An 18,334-nucleotide genomic window follows, 5' to 3' on the forward strand; every position below is an offset into this window, starting at 1 on the left:
ATAGGAACAATCTTTCTGTCCCTCTAAAGTAGCAGCTTGTCTTTACTTGCAGTGACAAGACCCAGGAGAGGTACAAGCTTAGACCAGTTAGAGTGAAAGGAAACCCACTATGCAGAGGTAGGTCAAAAGAAAAAAGGGGGTTATGAATGGAAGTTTTAGAAAGGAAAGAGAGGGGGTGGTGGGAGAGAGAAAGAGAGAGGAAGAGCAAGAGAGAAGGAGAGAGCATGAAAGAAAGAAAAGGAAGGAGGAAGAGCAAAGAGAGCCTGCCCTGAGAACTTGAAGCCCCTGGGCAGGTCCTAAGTGGTGTGGGATCCAAATCAACATTCTTTGCATGATCCACAACCCAAAAGTCTATAATTTAAGAGCCATTGGAATGAGTCCATTGTCTGAGTTTGGCAACACAAACACTTCTGGACGAGTAGCCTCTCTCAACTGTTGAATTCCTACTTTTAAGCAATCAACCAAAAAACTCGTAATGAAAAAAATTGAAGAAGATCGAGCAGGTTGTGGATAATAAGACCACAGATCTTCAGATGCTAAAGTTAAAACAAGGAGCAATTCTGTTAAGAAGCTTTTAAAATGTTGGGGGAAACGTGTACTGAAAATTTGAGAAAGAATAAGAGAAGACCAAATGATTAGGACAATTTGAAAAAATGGTGAAATTTTACTTTTACACTAAAACCCTCGATAACTGGGTGAGTACTTGGCCTAGCAGTTCAAGTTTCCAGTTCATGTACAGCAGTGGAGTCCCTGCTTCGGGTTTGGATCCCAAGTGCCTGCTAATGCTGACCTTGGGAGGCACAGCGATGGCTCAAGTAATAGGGCTTAACTTCCTGGCTCCAGGTTCTAGGCTCCAGGCTCCAGTCTCCAGTCTCCAGGCTGCAGACGCCTGGCTCCAGGCTCCAGGCTTCAGACTGCAGGCTCCTGGCTCCAGGCTCCAGGCTCCAGCACACTTGGGAAGTTGAACCAGTGAATGTGAGCTTTCTCTGTTTCTGTCTCTCAAATTTTGAAAATTAAAACAGATAAAGAACCTTTCCTAATCCCAGATATAGACTAGTCCGATACTCATTTTTTTTGGTAAAGGGCTGATATGGGAAGTTAAAAATTCAAAGCAATAGATGTTTGAATAGAAGATTAAATAACTATATAAATAACTAATAATCTGGAAGATGTATCCAAGGAAATTATTCAGTATCCAGGCACATAGAGATCAAGATGTAGAAAATACATAAGGATCAAGAAACAAGGAGAGAGGCCAGCACAATGGCTGAATAAGCTAATCCTCCACCTTTTTTTTATTATTATTATTTTTACTTCATTAATTACATTGTATTATGTGACACAGTTACATAGGTACTTGGGTTCTCCCCACCCCTCCCCAAACCCTCCCACCATGGTGGATTCCTCCATCTTGTTGCATAACCACAGCTCAAGTTCAGTTGAGATTCCCTCATTGCAAGCGTATACCAAACCTAGAGTCCAGCATCTTATTGTCCAGTCAAGTTCAACGGCTTCTTAGGTATACCTTCTCTGGTCTGAAGACAGAGCCAGCAGAGTATCATCCCAGTCAATTGAAAGCTCCAACATACCATCAGCAAAAATTTACATCATTATGGAATTAATTGACATAGTAATGAGTAACCAATATGTTAAAAGTAAATGCGAGTTCCCAGCCACCTTCTGTGACCACCTAATCCTCCACCTTTAAACACTGGCGTCTCACATGGGTACTGGTTTGTGACCCAGCATCCCCACTTCCCATTCAGCTCCCTGCTTGTGGCCTGGGAAAGCAGTAGAGGATGACCCAAAGCCTTTTCAAGCTGTACCCACATGGGAGACCCAGGAGAAGCTCCTGGCTTCTGCCTTCAGATTGGCTCAGTTGCAACCATTTGGGGAGTGAACCAGCAAATGGAAGATCTTTCTCTATCTCGCCTCTATGTAAGTTTGCTTTTCCAATATAAATAAATAAATCTTTTTTAAAAATTAAAAAATGGAGACAAGGAGAATTTGTAAGATGGCCCATTGGACAGTGCAGAACTCAAAAAATCATAGAAACTGCGCATGGTGAATGAAGCTATGACTAAAAATTTTGGTATTGAAATAAGCTAATCTTTTAATTTCAATTCCCCATGATTTTGAAGTTCCACTGTATGTGCCCTCCTGTTTCCTATGACTGGAAGAACTACTAGGTTAGTGCTTTAAAATGTCCATGGAAAATGTATACTGTGAAAAATTTGCATGGATTTAAAATTATAATTGCACTAAGATCAGCTTACCATTAAATTCCACTTTCCCACCTACTTTTTGAAGTACTATTGTATGGAGGATTAACCTGATTAAGTGTGTTATTGAGGAACCTCAGAATCAAAATCCCAACCATTTGTTCATGGCTCATTGCCCCTAAGAAACTGTGAGCTGCAGGCCAAACAGCCTATGTGACCTTTAGCGTTGATGGGCTCCAATTCTCATGAATCAAGGCCCAAGTCTGATTATCTCACAGGGGCGGCTCATGCGTAATTAAGTAATTAAGTCTGGTTATCTCACAGTAATTACCTTAATTGCTGGACCACAGAAGAGCCAGTCATGGGCTGTCCAGCCCCTTTTCAACCTATTGCGGATTGTCCCTGTAAAAACCCTGTGAATGTGCTGTTCCAGGCTGCACTCTGGTAAGGGGTGTTGGTCCCCGCTGGCTGGTCAGCCAGTTGGTAGGTCATCAGTTGCCTGCTCTCAATCAAGAACTGCTGTGCCAGTGACAGTTGGAAGCCCTAGCTCAAGCTTGAATAAACCATCCTTGCGCACTTGCATGAACTTAAGACTCCTGGTGATTTCTGGGGATCTCAAAATCTGGGCATAACCTTATCAAATTGCTGAGGCTGAATGAGGCCAGGATAGGAACTTGAATCTCACACACTTGCATTCACTCAAAACATGATCAGGAAGGTCTGTTCCAAAGCAGAGGGCAGCAGCAGGACTCCAGGGACTCCATCATGCACGGCACAGTTAAAAGTCCCCTCCCCAGGGACAACAGAGAGATATAACTGAATGACCAGGGTTCCACTTCCTTCCCAGAGAGACACAGTGGCTGGACTGGGTGGGGAGCAACCCTGGAGCCTCCCCCTGGCCTCAACTATGTGCTACAACTCTGGCCTCACTATTCCCCATCCATATAATGGAGCCACACATCCCTGAGCAGAGTATAGCTGTGTTCTCTTCCCCCATCTCCATCCCTTTTTAAGAGGGCAGTGCCCTGCCAGCCCTGGGCTCCCAGCAGCGAGTCTGGGGCCCAGACTGTTTGTTGCAGCTGGAGCTCCCTTCACTCAGCCACACTCCCTCTCACCTAAGTGCAGAGCCAAGGCCCTCAACTCGCCAGTGTCAGTAAGTAATTCCTACCCTCTGGGTTTCTGTCACAGAGACACATTTATCTTGGATTTGAAACTACCTGTGCTGCCTTGTTTCTCTTTAATTTTGATCCTTTGTTGAGGAAGACTTAGACTGGTGAATGAATTTACTGTCTCTCCAAGTTTTTTTTTTTTAATGGATGGCATTATTCTTGGCATTGGGCAACATTGAGATTAACATGTGTTTCCCAAATGCACATCTTTTTTACTTTATTTGTATTCAACACTGTGGCATCAGTATTAACACCCCAAAATCTGAAATCAGAGGTACCCAGGGGTGAGGAGGGAAATGGCAGAGGTGGGATAAAACCTGTCTTTACCTAAGTTGACCTTTTTATACATAGAATCATGGATGTCTATTTCTTGGGACCATTTAGTGAAGGCACTGAGAGACTCTAGGGTTCTGGGTGGGGCCATAAGCTTTAGCTCGGTTGACATCGTCTGTTACAATATTCAGCACTCTCTCCAGACGTGAATAATTATCAGACATTCCATAGTGAATCATGAGTTCCATTTAACGCCCACTGCACTTTAATTTTAGTTGGCCCCCAAATAAATTCTTATCTCCACAGGCAATAAATGGTTCCCAGCCATCAGAACAGTGTCATACAGGAAAGGCCAGTCTTCCAAGAGATTCTCATGCAGTTTTACAGCCTCAGATCCAGATGAAGATAGATAAGGCCTTGAATGATATAGGGTATACGCTCTTTTATTATTAAGCCAATAAACACATATCAACTAATTGTTGTGTCACAGGCACTGAGCAAGGCAACATACAGGAAATACGTTAATTTTGTAATTTTCATTTTCGATACCACAAAGTTTTCAGCTCTTTATCTTCTTTATCATTGACCTTCAATATTCTAATAGTCTTGGGAGTCCTAAGAATTTTTTCCTTATGTAATTCCTTTCACGGCTCTTTACTCAGTTTTGTCCACTAATGCTCTAGTTTGATGTTTACCACTTCCTTTTCCAGACTGATCTCTGCCTTCAGCCTTTCTAAAACACTACTGTGGCAATGCTCTCTTTCTACACTGCACTAAATGCTCAATAGGATTCAATAATACCTCATGTTCAAAGAAGTCTAAACTCTTTGACTTGGCATTCAAGGTCTTCACTGTTTTCTTTCATGTTTCCATTAGCATGTTATAGAGAATACAACCTCGGAGTTGCTTCCCAGGGTCCAGGCCCCTTGATCCAATGCTGTATGCATGTTTTCCAATAGGGAGACCTACCTACTTCACCTTGATCTTGATTTGGACTGGGGATTATTTTTCAGATTTGTTTTACTTATTTGAAAGGTAGAGTGGCAGAGAGGGAGGAACAAAGACAGAAAGATCTTCCATGAGCTGATTCACTCTGCTAAAAGCCACAACAGCCAGAGATGGCCAGGCTGAAGTCAGGAGCCTGAAATTCCACCCTGTTCTCTCAAATAGGAGGAAAGAGACCCAAGAACTTGGTCCATTTTGATGTTCTCCCAAGCACATTAGCAGGGATGTAAATCAGAAACAGACTAGCTGGGACTTGAACCAGTGCTCACAGTGTAGGATACTGGCATTGTTGCTGGCAGTGCCCTCACCTCCTTTATTTTTTTTTAATTGAAAAGTGAGAAGGAGAGACAGAAAGGAATATCTTCCATCTGATGATTCACTCTCCAAGTTACCGCAGTGGCCGGAGCTGTGCCAATCCGAAGCCAGGAGCCAGGAACTTCCTCTAGGTCTCCCACGTGGGTGCAGGGTCCCAAGACTTTGGACCTTCTTCAACTGCTTTCCCAGGCCACAAGTAGGGAGCTGGATGGGAAGAGGGGTGCTGGGATTAGAACCAGTGCCCATATGGGTTCCTGGCACATTCAAGGCGAGGACTTTAGCTGCTAGGCTACTGTGCTAGGCCCATTCTTCATCTCTTTTTAACCTGGTGTTTTTCCATGTTCCTTTTCCTCATAACACCCTATCTCAGTTTAGAAGACAGAAAACTTTTTCTTTTACTTGTTTGGTTATTACATATTATTGACCACCTATAAGATGACAGGCACTATAAATGACCACCACACAAAGGAAAAAGTTGAAAGTATTACATAAGGGCATTTTAAAAGAACCAGACAGCCTGTACGCAAAAGCAGTGAAGGATGGTCCAAGCATTGGTGTCCCTGCCACCCATGTGTGAGACCCTGAAGAAGTTCCTGCTTCCCAGCTTTAGCCTGGCCCAGCTCTGGCTGTTGCAGCCATCTGGGGATTGAATCTTTTGATGGAAGATCTCTCTTTCTGTCTGTATTTTGACTTTAAAATAAATAAATAAATCTTGATGAAAAATTAACATAAGTTATTTACAAAAAGAGTGGCCTAGAAAATAAATTTTATATAGTAAAACATACCTAAAATTTATCATTTCAATCCTTTGTATCCAACTCAGTAGCATGAAATACATCCACCATGTTGAGTACCATTAACTACTATCTGCATCTGCCACCCACAATTGTTCAAAGATTTTCAAACATCTCTGCATACTGCGCTTGAGGTTCCCTGCAGACTGCTACAGTATTTGATCTCTGCCCACGCCATCCACAGAGCCTTTATGGTGCTTTTCATAATGTTTGCATTGTGATTAGTCCACTGAAACCTCTGTCCATGGTTTCCTGTGTGTTGTTTCTCTTGCTCCACACCAAATATAGGATCTAACACTGCGGAGCTTTCAGGACAATGTCCTGTAGCTGGGGTGGGGGATATGGAGGCTAGCATAACACCTGCTAGAGTAGAGGGCGACCATGGCTTACTTGTCTGTTCTTTTCTATAACACTGGTCTTTTACACTGCTTTGGTTATTTAAGCATGATCAGGGGAGAGGATCATTTTACAGTTTGTGCTTCCATTTGTGCCATTATAATGACTGATGCGGTTAGTTGACCATTAGTACTCTTCCCCAATCAAACAATTTAGGGGGTATCTCAAACTGGAAACTGCCCAAAGGCCATCAATGGCAGGTGGGTACATGGTAATGGAGTTATACACCAGAATCCCAGACAGAGATGATAACGAGTAAGTTCTGGCTATATGTCAGACATGTAGATGAGTCTCATGTAAGTAACATTGTACAGAACGAGACAGGCACAAAGCAGTATCTACTTCATGATACACTCAGCTTACGAATCAATCAAGCAGATGTGTAGTATTAACCTTCAGAAGAGATAATGATGTGCTGGAACTTGGAGGTGCTCATTTTAATATTCTCTTTTTAAAAAAGAAGATCTGGTGGTTGTGCTGAGGACCTGCAGTAGAGGATAGCTGCCTTCTGTTACCTGGGGCAGTGGGCATGAGACTTGCCAGGGACACATAGGTGTCAGAAGGAACTGCATGTAAGTCTCAGCTCTTTGGAATTTGGATAGCTTTGTTATTGATATTCAATAAAAATGAAACCCCAGAGACCAGTGTTGTGGCACAGCACATGAAATAAATGCCTGTATCCCATCTGAGTGCCAGTTTGAGTCCTGGCTACCCTACTTTCTATCCAGCTGCCTACTGATGTTCCTGGGAAAGCAGGCGAGATGGGTCAAGTGGTTGGACACCTGCCACCCATGTGGGAGACATGGATTTCTAGGTTCCTGGCTTTGGCCTGATCCAACCCTGGCTCTTACAACCTTTTTGGGGAGTGAATCAGTAGGTAAACTCCTCTCACTGTGTCTCCTTTCCCCATCCTCTGCTTATGTAATTCTACCTCTCAAATAAGTAAACAAATATTTTTTCGAAAAAGAAATCAGAGCACAGCGTGGTAGCCTGCTGGCTAAATCCTCGCCTTACATGCACTGGGATCCCATATGGGTGCCAATTTGCATCCCAGTTGCTCCACCTCCTGTCTAGCTCATTGCTTGTGGCCTGGGAAAGCAGTAGAGGATGGCCCAGGGCCTTGGGGCCCTACTGCCACGTGGGATACCTACAGGAAGCTCCTGGCTCTTGGCTTCAGATTGGCTCAGCTCTAGTCATTATGGTCACTTGGGGAAGTAAGCCAGCAGACGGAGGATCTTTTTCTCTGCCTCTCCCTCTCTCTGTAAATCTGCCTCTCCAATCAAAATTAATGAATGTTTTAAAAACTCAAACTCTAGAAAAAAATATCGGTGGCATATATTCAGATGTGTTCACTTTGTAAACATGCATCAAGCTGAGATTATGTAATGGCTTATACAAAATTCCCTTATGGATTATTGAAATTTAGTTTGGTGAACTCTCAACATTTAACATTCAGCCTACTGCAGGTTAATTATCAATACCTAATCAGATAGACCTGGTTTTATAGAGCTTGGCTTCTTCTGTGAACTTTATAAACAAATAAATTCTTAATTGTCCTCTTGCCAGTTGTATAAAGAAATCTTCATGAACCAAGGCTGTCTGTCTCCAGCATCTAAGTTCTGATTCCCCTACCCCAGCATGTACTCATGTGCACATCACACACACACATACACTCTCTCTCTCTCTTTCACTGGCTTAATCATTTTCTGTTTCATTTCCATATCTTCTTTTTTAAAAGACTGATTTGTTTTGAGAAACAGGAAGACAAAGAGAGACAAAGAGTGAGTGAATAAGAGGGAGATGGAGACAGAGAATAAGAGATTTTTCATCTTCTGGCTCATCCCAAAAAAGAGCTGGCTCAGGACAAAGCCAGGTACTGGAACTTTGTCTGGGTCTCCTACCTGGATGGTAGGCCCAAGCAGTTGGGCCATTTTCTGCTCCCTTCCCAGGCACTAGCAGGGAGCTAGATTGCAAATGGAACAGTTCAGATGATCAGATATAGGATATGGTAGCTTAATCTACCACACCAAATCCTGGCGTCTCCTTTCTTTATCTTTCAAAAGTTTTGATTCCTGATTTTTGGTATTTCTTTTCTCTCCAAGAACATTCATGTCTTGGCAACTTCTGTGCTGATCATTACAACCTATCAGCCAGCCTTCTGTGTTCTTTGCTATTCTCAGTTCCTTCTCTAAGCTAGACAGAATTCTAAACATCTTCCTCACCCCCAAACCTTAAGATTCCAGTTCATCTTGTGACTGTTTCATCAGATGTAAACAAATCCAGGTTCTGATCTAAAACTGTAACCAAAGTCCCAAGTCAATCAACTATAAAATGTGAGCTTGTCAAGGCTGGCCTGATAGACTCACACATACCCTTTTAAGTAGCAGAAATGAGAGACGGAGGGATCTGAAATATGAGCAGGAGTTGCTTGGCTTTGGAAGGGCCTGCAAGGGATCACCTAGGAAGAGATGCAGGCAGGTTGGAGGAGCTAGGAGCAACTCCTGTGGACAGTGGGCAGGGACACAGGCATGTCAGTCCCCAAACTGAAAATCAATCCCAGGGTCTGCCAGGAAGTAGATTATTCAGATCAAAGTCTCCAGTTAAGATTACAGATGGCCAACACCTGGATATGACCTCAGGATACTGTGACCTCTGCAACTGAAAGATAATAATGGCACTCATTTGAAAGCACTAACTTGATTGCATTTTGTGACTCAGTAATAAAAAGAAAAATTGAATATGCTGCTCTTCCAGGTGCTTGATCTTACTCTCCTAGTGCCATCCCAGGGACTGGGCAGAACCTGGACTATTAGTGCCAAATGCTAAGAGTTCAGCCCGTGACCTCAGCCTCCTGCTTCAGCTCCTGCAGCCTCCAAACCACAATTCAGATGCTCCTTCCTGATGTCCCTCATTCCAGCTTCACTGCCCCGTGATGATGTCACTTCCCTCAGTCTGCTCCCTCCGACACTCTTTGCCTTACCCACCCAGCCAAGCCTCATCCTAGAATTCCTTCAACCCTCTGCCTTCCTCTCTGTGTGAATGAGGAAGCCATACCTTGTCTGTAATGTTCCTGTCACTGTGCTTAGAGAGCCCAATTCTTGAGGCCCTTGGCATTGCTCTCCAATCTCTATGTCCCTTATTAGCATTGGGAAGAAAACTTAACCTGTTCCGATTTTGGTCTAGCACTTGTGGCCCTGCAGGAGAATAGACAAGGCTTAATTGTGAATGTTCAGGGACATTAGGATTTGGAGGCTTTCTGGACAGCTAGCAGTGGGAATTTATATACCAATTTAGTAGAGCACAGGGTCAGAAGTGGGGAAAGGGCTGTTATGGGGAAACAAAAAGGACTTTTGCATAAACAATGGAAGATGAACTTGCAAGGTTTGCTCATGCAACCTCTTGCACAGTTAGTCTCTTTCCTGGTGGTTTACCCCTGGAAGACTCTGCCTTTTATCAAACAAAGGAAGCTACTGAATGGCTTTGATCTGGAGCTGATGTATTACACAGGTCTCCAGTTTAACATAATCTTCACACCATTTATGTGTCCTATGAAGCCTCTTTTATTTTCTTAGTGTCTATGGTAGAAGGAATAATGACCTCTTCAAAGTGTTCTCTGTCCTAATTGCCAGAATGTATGTCAGTTTCCATAGCAGAGGAGAATTAGGATTTCAGATGACATGGAGGCTCTAATTTGATGACTTTACTCAAGGGAGATCATTCCAGTTTATCCACTGCGCTCAATGCGGATGTAGAAGGCAGAAGAAAGCTAGAGAAAGATTTGTGATGAGAGTAGCAGGATCTGAGAGATGATAGGATGAAGATGCTGGCTTGGAAGATGGAAGAATGGAGCCACAAGCCAAGGAGAGCCAGGGGCCTCTACATGCTCACAAGGTTGCACGCACAAACAGAGCTCACTGACATTTTGACTCTAGTCTAGGAGACCCATGGTGGACTTTCCATCTACAGAAACATAGACCAAAAATTACATTGTTTTCAACTATGATGTTTACAATAATTTACAACTTTCTCAGTAAGAGAAAAATGAGTATGGATCAATTCTAATGTTTATTATTCCCATCAAAGAGTAAGTGTAGTTACAGATTATTTATTCCAAGTTTTCTCACCTAGTTAAAATGTTTTCCAATGACCTTCAAAAAGTTCATCAGAAATGTATATTGTGAAAAAAATACACAAGGTATTTGTGCACCAAAAAAAACCAAAACAGAGCTTTTTATAAAACATTTGAACATGATCCAGCTTGAGGCAATAAGCATAAGGCATCAGTTCGAAGATTTCCCATCAGAGCCAACAAAACATCTGCTAAAACTATGGGAGAAAAACAACCAATACATGCTGAAGTTTGGTAGAATGATAAAATCACTGATGAATTATGGAAAGTTTATGGCATAATACTTCATAGAAATCAGCACCTGACTGTGACCCTGCGCCTGTGTGGGAGACCCAGAAGCAGTGCTTGGCTGCTGGCTTTCATTGGCTCAGCTCTGGCCATTGTGGCAATTTGGGGAGTGAACCAGTGGATGGAAGATCTTTCTCTCTCTGACTCATCTTCTCTCTTAAATATGACTCTCCAATATAAATAAATAAATCTTTAAAAACATGAGAAAGGAGGGAGAACGGGAGAAGCCAGTGCTGAAGATGAGGTCCACAGGGGCAAGGCATCCATATCATTTTGTGAGGAAAGGTTAGTTTTGTTCATGCCCTAATTGAAGAACAAAAAGGTAAACAGCAGAAATAATAACATCTCAGCCAGTTCAGTGAATGTAGTTCTGACCGAAAAAGTAAAGCAGAGGAAACTGTCCACTTTAGATGTGCTAGCACTCTTGTATCACTCTCGCTGCAGAGCTTGCCAGGAAAATTTTCAGCAACTAGCATCAAGATCCCAAAGCAGTTCTTGGGCAACCCAAGAGATGGAACCTGACTTGGGCAGTGTAATGCTGAAAACAAAGCACAGGCAAAGTAATGGCTACCAAGAGGGAGAGATGGTCCAGCTACAGCAGAAGTGGACCTAGAAAGAGCAAAGCTGGCAGCAACGATGTGTGGAATGCCCCAAGCATTTTACTTATGGACTTCCTGGAAATCGAACTATGATAATATCTGCTTCTTGTAACAGCGTTTTAGTGAGAAAATGCCTGGGAATGTTGCACCAAAGAGTTCTTCACAGGAATGCTCCTGCTCATTCCTCTCATCAAACAGAGCCATTTTGTGAGTTTCGGTGGCAAATCAGTAACTATCTAGACACATTTTGTTCCGATTTGACTCCTTACAACTATTTCTCAATCTTAAAAAAAAAAAATAAAAACAAAAATTACAGAACTCTAGGGGCAGGAGTTGAAAGACACAGCTTGGAATACTCTCATCCCGCACTGAAGCCCCTGGGTTAAGCTTTGGCTCTGGTTTCATTTTCACTTTTCTGTTAATGTGTACCTCGGAAGGCACCGGATGATGTTTCAATTTTGTGTGTCTCCATTACTCACACAGGAGACCTTGACTGAACTCTGGGTTCCTAGCTTTACCCCGGCCCAACACAGACTGTTGGGGACATTTGGAGAGAGGGTCGGCAGAGATCTGATCATAAATAAATGAACACACTTTGAAGGACAGCCGTGTTTTAGACTGCCACACACATCACTACGGTTGGCCCAATACCTGTTCTTTCTTCAGCTACTATAAGGAAAGCCACGTTCATAAGGTTAAGTTCCCAGGCCATTTCGTGCTTTAGGGATGGCATCATCACTTACAAAAGGGTCTTGGTCTTAATGTTCACATTGAGAAATCAAGTTATATCTTTATATTTTAATTTGACATTTTTTCAATCCTGTCATTTCTCTGAGGGTATATTCTGACTCCTTCCTGCTTTGCCAAATTTTGTTTCTTAAAAGGTATTTGTTTTGAAATTCCTCTGGATTTCATTTCTCTCCTGCTCTCTAAGGTATGTGATGCCTTGAGTAACCTCATTGCTTTCTTCTTTAGGACTTGCTTCCTTGGTATGCATGCAGGTCCTGACCCAGCTAGCTCAAACCAAGTAAGAAGTCTTCCTGAACCCTGTTGTACTTTTTTAGTCACCTGCCTTTTATAGTGGAATTTTGGGGGGAGAATTCAAACTGTCTTCCTTTCCTTCATTTATTTGGGACTGTTGGAGCCATGGTGGAGAACGTGTTCTCACCAAGTTCCTCAGAGGCCCCCAGGAGCTGTGAGCAGAGCTATGAGGGGACCACCACACATATAACCTCTCTTTCAGTGTCTTTTACTTTGAAGGGAGAGTTAAAGCAAACACAGCTGTGCCCAACCTACGTTTTACATGTTAGCCCAACTGCTCTGGGGCCCAAGATGAGCGCCCTTTGAAGTTCACTGCTGGAATGAGCTGTGAGGAAGGTATGGGATCCTCCCAGGATCCCAGGACTGGGCTCTGTAAATAATGGGCAGTCGTTCTCTGTAGATAAACTAAAGAGCAGCCATGGGGTAGTGGGCAAAGGGCAATGGTCCGGGAGGCTGCGAGTCACCTAACATGAACTCGTGCACACCGGGTTCCCATGAAGGGATGACTCATCTATAAAGGGGGGTGAGGAGGGGAAAAGTCCTCATGAGGTTCCTTCCTCCCTAAGGTTCTGTAAGCTAAAATGTTCCAACATGGAGAATAAAATCAAGGCAATGGAAAACAATTGACCCCCAAAGAAAACACTGCCTTGCAGATTAAAATGACTTATTTCTTTGCAATGAAAGAGAACCACAGAAAGGCTTTAACCTCAGTTTGGCGACATTTTATGGCAATTATGATGAGCTTTATAACGTATCAGAGCAGGCCTGTGCAATGGCCCAGTGGCTAAATCCTTGCCTTGCACGTGCTGGCATCCCATATAAACGCCGGTTTGTGCCCCGGCTGCGCCACTTTCCTTCCAGCTCCCTGCTTGTGGCCTGGGAAAGCAGTAGAAGATGGCTCAAAGCATTGGGATCCAGATACAGGAAGGGAAAAAAAAAGAGAATGTGGAAATGGTGATCTCACCCACCTTGCTGCAGTCCTTGACCCTTATCACCCTAATCAACTATGTAAAAATCATCGAAAAAAAAAAAGCAATTAAAAAATTCTCTTTCCAATTCCTATTCCTATTGCTATTTTAATAAACAGTACATCTAGTAAACACAGGTATAGCATTTTAAAAAAAAAGCCTTGGAACCTTGTACCCACATGGGAGACTTGGGAGAAGCTTTTGGCTCCTGGCTTTGGTTGGCTCAGCTCCAGCTTTTATGACTACTTGGGGGGGTGAATCAGTGGACGGCAGATCTGTAAATCTGCCTTTCCAAGAAAAATAAATAAATCTTTTAAAAAATAAATAAAGTATCAGGGTAATAAACTTTACTTTATTGAACATACACAAAGTCATCAAAAATTCACAGAAAATCCATTTTCTAAAGAATGTATGTATGCACAGATTTCAAATTTTTTTTGCAGGAAAATATTCTCCTAAACCTTTTGTAGTCCCCTCATAAATAGACCAAACAATATAAAAATCACAAACCAAAAATTATCTGTAAATTAAAATAAGGCAAGTTTTTTTTGTTTTAGAGATGTTAGCCTCATTTGGGGTATGACAATGACTGCCTTTCCTTCCTACCCTCTATTTTTTGTGCAAATTTTTTGAATTTGATTTAAGGCAAGTATACGACTTTTATAATGAATTTTGTTCAAATGTAAAATAAATTAATAAAATGTACATATAAAGAGACATTTCAGATGGCTACTTTGTGGCGTACAGGGTCAATCTGCTGCCTGCCTTGTTGGCTCATTTATGGCCCATGTCCTAGCTCCTCCATTTTTGATCCAGCTTCCTGGTCATGGCTTGGGGAAACAGCAGAAGATGGAATAAAGGTCTGGGCCCCTGCCAATCAGAAGAGAGTTCTGAATGAGGCTCCTGGCTCCAAGGTTTGGCCTGGCCCAGCGCTGGCCATTGAGAACATCTTGGAAGTGAACCAGCAGATAGAAGATCTCTCTCCTTTTCTGTAACTGTTTTGAAACAAATAATAAGTAAAAAGACACATGATAATAGTCACTGAAATCGAAGATATCTCTGTTACTCCTCAGGACAAACTAACATATTCTTGTATCGCTGTCCAGTTATTTTCTATGTATAGGTTTTTGGTACAGGTTTCAGTTTGTATTATATACCTATAATACCAGTCGCATGTGTATTTTCTCTTTTTTTACAATTCTGAACTGCCTTTAGAACTGTTACTATCATTAAAATGTTATTTTTTGGAGGGTGTTTCTCAATTTTTTGCAGTCACTAAGAGCCAGATATGAGAAATTACCCCAAATTTACTTAAAATGAAGTACAGCTATAATGAATCTCTGTATGGGTCTTTAAGCATATTTAAACTGGCAGAAATTAATCCAAAAATAATTTCAGACAAATGTTAGGGTATATTGTGGATATATACTTAAAATTCCTTTACAATAAATAGTATTTTTGCTATTTCTTTTTTAAAAATGTATTAATATATAGAGAAGGGATTTTCTGCATTCCATAGAAATCCACAGGAAGATGCCCATGCCTCCTCCATTCCCCTGCTTAATTCTCTTGCCCCTATCAGTTTTTGTAAAGATATAGTTTTTCCTAAGATTTATTTATTTTTATCAGGAAGGCAGATTTACAGAGAGAAGGAGAGACAGAGAGAAAACTCTTCCATCCACTGATTCACTCTCTAAATAGCTGCAACGGCCAGAGTTGAGCTAATCCAAAGTCAGGAGCCAAGAGTTTCCTCAGGATCTCCCACACGGGTGCAGGGTCCCAAGGCTTTGGGCCATCCTCCACTGCTTTCCCAGGCCACAAGCAGGAAGCTGGATGGGAAGTGGAGCCATCAGGACACAAACCAGCCCCCATATGGGATGGCGGCACATGCGAGGTGAGGACTTTAGCCACTAGGCTTCAGCACTGGGCCCATATAGATTTAATCCACTCTATTTCATAGTCTTAATTTACCACTAATCATAATATTCGACAAGAAAAAATAGGAAGATCATGGTTCCCCTAGAATATAAACACATGCTAAAAATGACATATTCCAAAGAGAGCATTTGACTCCTACATTTGTGTACGTGTGTATGTATGTTTTCTTCATTAGCTACTGCATATCAGAGAAAACATATGTGTCTTTTTGAGACTGGCCTTTTTCACTAAGTATAATGGCTTTCAGTTGCATCCATTTTATTGCAAGACAGAATTTTATTTTTTTTTATATCTGAGTAGTATTTTATCTTATGTACCTAGCACATTTTTTTTTTCATTTAGTCATCAGCAAATGGAAATCTGGTCTGATTTCCTATCTTAGCTATTGTGACTTGAGCTGGGACAAACATAGTGGTACAAATAACTCTCATGTGCAATTTCATTCCCGATAAATTCCCAGGAGTAGGATGGCTGGGTCATATGGGAGATCTATTCTCAAAGTTCCTAAGTATCTCCATACCGTGTTCCGTACTAGTTATACTAGTTTGCATCTCCACTGACAGTGGATTACGGTATTTCTCCCCCAATACCTGGCCATAATTAATTATTTCTTGGGGTGAGTTGAAACCTCACTGTGGCTTTTATTTGAGTTTCCTGATGGCTAGTGATCCTGAACATTTTTTTCATGAGTTTCTTGGCCGTTTGTATATCATCCTTTGAAAACAGCCTGTTCCATGTCCTTTGCCTATTTGTTAACTGGATTGTTTTGTTGTTGAGTTTCTTGAGTTCTTTATAGATCCTGGATGAGAATTAGTTACATATTTTGTGATCTTCTTTTCTCCCATTCTGTTCCTTGCTTCTGTACTCTTTTGAGTGTAGGAGGACATTGTGACCCGAAAAGGTCAGTGAGCACAGGACTACAGTTGGTTGGATAATATTTGGAGGAGAATAACCAAATGGCTACTTTTTGTATACCTTATTGGATATCATCTGCATATGTATATGAGAACACCTGGTGGAATATACAAGACAAAAGGAGTTCCAAACAAGCATTAATGGTTTTGTTGATAAGCTCAGCACTTCCTCCCTTATCCTATATGACCCTCAGAGTATAAAGTCTGATGCTACTAATAAACCTCGGCTTTTGACCATCAGTCAGGGGTCCACGCGTGTTATTATCGGCTCCGTGCACCAAGTCCATCGCTGCGGGACAGCGACAACTGGCGCCTGAACGGGGACTTGAAAGAAGAAGAGGAAGTGCAGCGGAGACCCCCACAGAAAGTGGTGAGTGGGACAATGGGCCAGAACCAGAGTAGGGCACAGTCTTTTATCTCTCTTATGCAGAATTTTTTAGTGAAAAGTGGAACGAAGATAACTAGGCAGCAATTGCATTCTTATTTAGAGCTTGTTAGTGAATATAATCCTTGGTCTCCAGATGAATGGACACTAGAAACTGGACTTAAGAATTTTACTCAGAAAAATGGTGAAAAGGCCGGAAGGATAGAAGATATTCAAGTTAGTTTTTGGATTATATCGGCTTTAATTAGAGCTATTATTATAATTTTAGAAGGAGAATCTGCAAGAAATTCCTCTAAGGGGAGACACCCCCAAAATGTAGCTAAAAAAGAAGTGTTTCATAGTACGAACAAGGAAGAAAGAGAAAGGGAATCCTTAAGAGGCCCACCTAACAGGAAAGGACGCTGTAATATGGCTAAAAAAGAAACGCCTCATAGTACAGATGAGGAGGACAGCAAAGAGGAGCCCGTGAGAGATTTCCCTAATGGGAGACGCCACCGTAATGTGGCTAGGAAAGAAATGGCTTCTACTACAGATGAAGATGAGAAAGAATGTGTGAGAGACCCTCCCACGAGGAGATGCCACTGTAATGCAGCTAAAAGAGAAAGGCCTTATACTACAGATGTGGAAATTAGGAAAAGAAAACTTGGAAGATGTTACCATAATGTGACTGAAAATGAAATCAGAACTAAGAAAAAGAACATTTTCAGTGTTAAACCGCAGGATTTCTCTAGTGAGGTAAATGAGGCTGGGATAAAGCAACAGTTAAATATCAGCCCATGCCGTCTTGCTCTTAAATCTGATCAAAAATGTTTCCAAATGACTGATGTTCCCCGGAGACCTCATGAATTCCGATTGCTTTTTCCAATCATACTTAGTCAAGAAAATAATCAACCTACCTATGAAAGCCTAGATGTTAATGCCATCATAGCTTTTAAAAAGGCTTGTGTGTCCTACGGACCTACTTCTTCTTATGTGTGGGAATATTTAAATGGCTGGAGCCAGGGAGCAAACTGGATTCCTTATGATTTTGAAGTAATAGCAAAAATAGGGTTTTCTCCTTCTCAATATTTACAATGGAAAATGTGGAGAAGCGATATGGCTAAAGAAAAACTGCAAACCTTAGGAGCATCAGGTCGGCAACTCCCTGGTGGAGGACAACTGACTTATGATATGTTGGTTGGAGATGGACAGTGGGTTACTACAGAGCAACAGATACAGCTACCTCAAGCTGCGCTCATGCATATACGAGACGTAGCATTGTGGGCATGGGAGAAAATTGAGACTGGGTCTGAATTTGCAGGCAGTTATACAAAAGTCATTCAAGGAGCCAAAGAATCTTATGCTGATTTTGTAAGACGTTTGACAGACTCTATAGAAAAACAAGTTAAGGGAGAAGGCACTAGGAAATTTTTGTTAAAGCAACTGGCCTTTGATAATGCGAATGAGGACTGCCAGGCTGTTATTCGTCCTATAAAAGAAAGAGAGGATCTTCTGGGTTACCTGAAAGCCTGTCGCAACATAGGGACATTTAAGCACCGTGCCCGCCTAGCAGCACTTGAAACTTTTGCTATTCAAAAACAAATGAAGGCTAAATGTTTTAATTGTGGCAAGCCAGGACACCTTAGAAAAGATTGCCGAATGCTTCCTTCAACTCAAAAATACCCTGCGGATGCTTTTAACAGTCACTCCCCTGGAATATGTCCTAAGTGCCGAAGAGGCCAACACTGGAAAAAAGAATGTAAATCCAAATTTGACCATGATGGCAGATGCCTGTGGCCAGAAGACTCTGGGAGGGGTCAGCCCCAGGTCCCAAACATTCACAGGTTTACAAAATGGGAATCTGCAGAGAAGCTACAAACTTAAAACTGCCACTGTCTCATTGCCCCACCTGTGCTCCT

At 42.0% G+C, this 18,334-nt stretch overlaps 1 long non-coding RNA gene across 1 annotated transcript in view; it reads right to left on the reverse strand.

Annotated features, from left to right (window-relative positions):
* LOC131480826 (uncharacterized) overlaps positions 1-18,334 on the reverse strand; it is a 38,129-nt gene that overhangs the window by 12,200 nt on the left and 7,595 nt on the right. The gene's annotated exons all lie outside the window — the stretch shown is intronic.

This window comes from Ochotona princeps, chromosome 7, assembly GCF_030435755.1.
Source record: "Ochotona princeps isolate mOchPri1 chromosome 7, mOchPri1.hap1, whole genome shotgun sequence".
NCBI lineage: Eukaryota > Metazoa > Chordata > Mammalia > Lagomorpha > Ochotonidae > Ochotona > Ochotona princeps.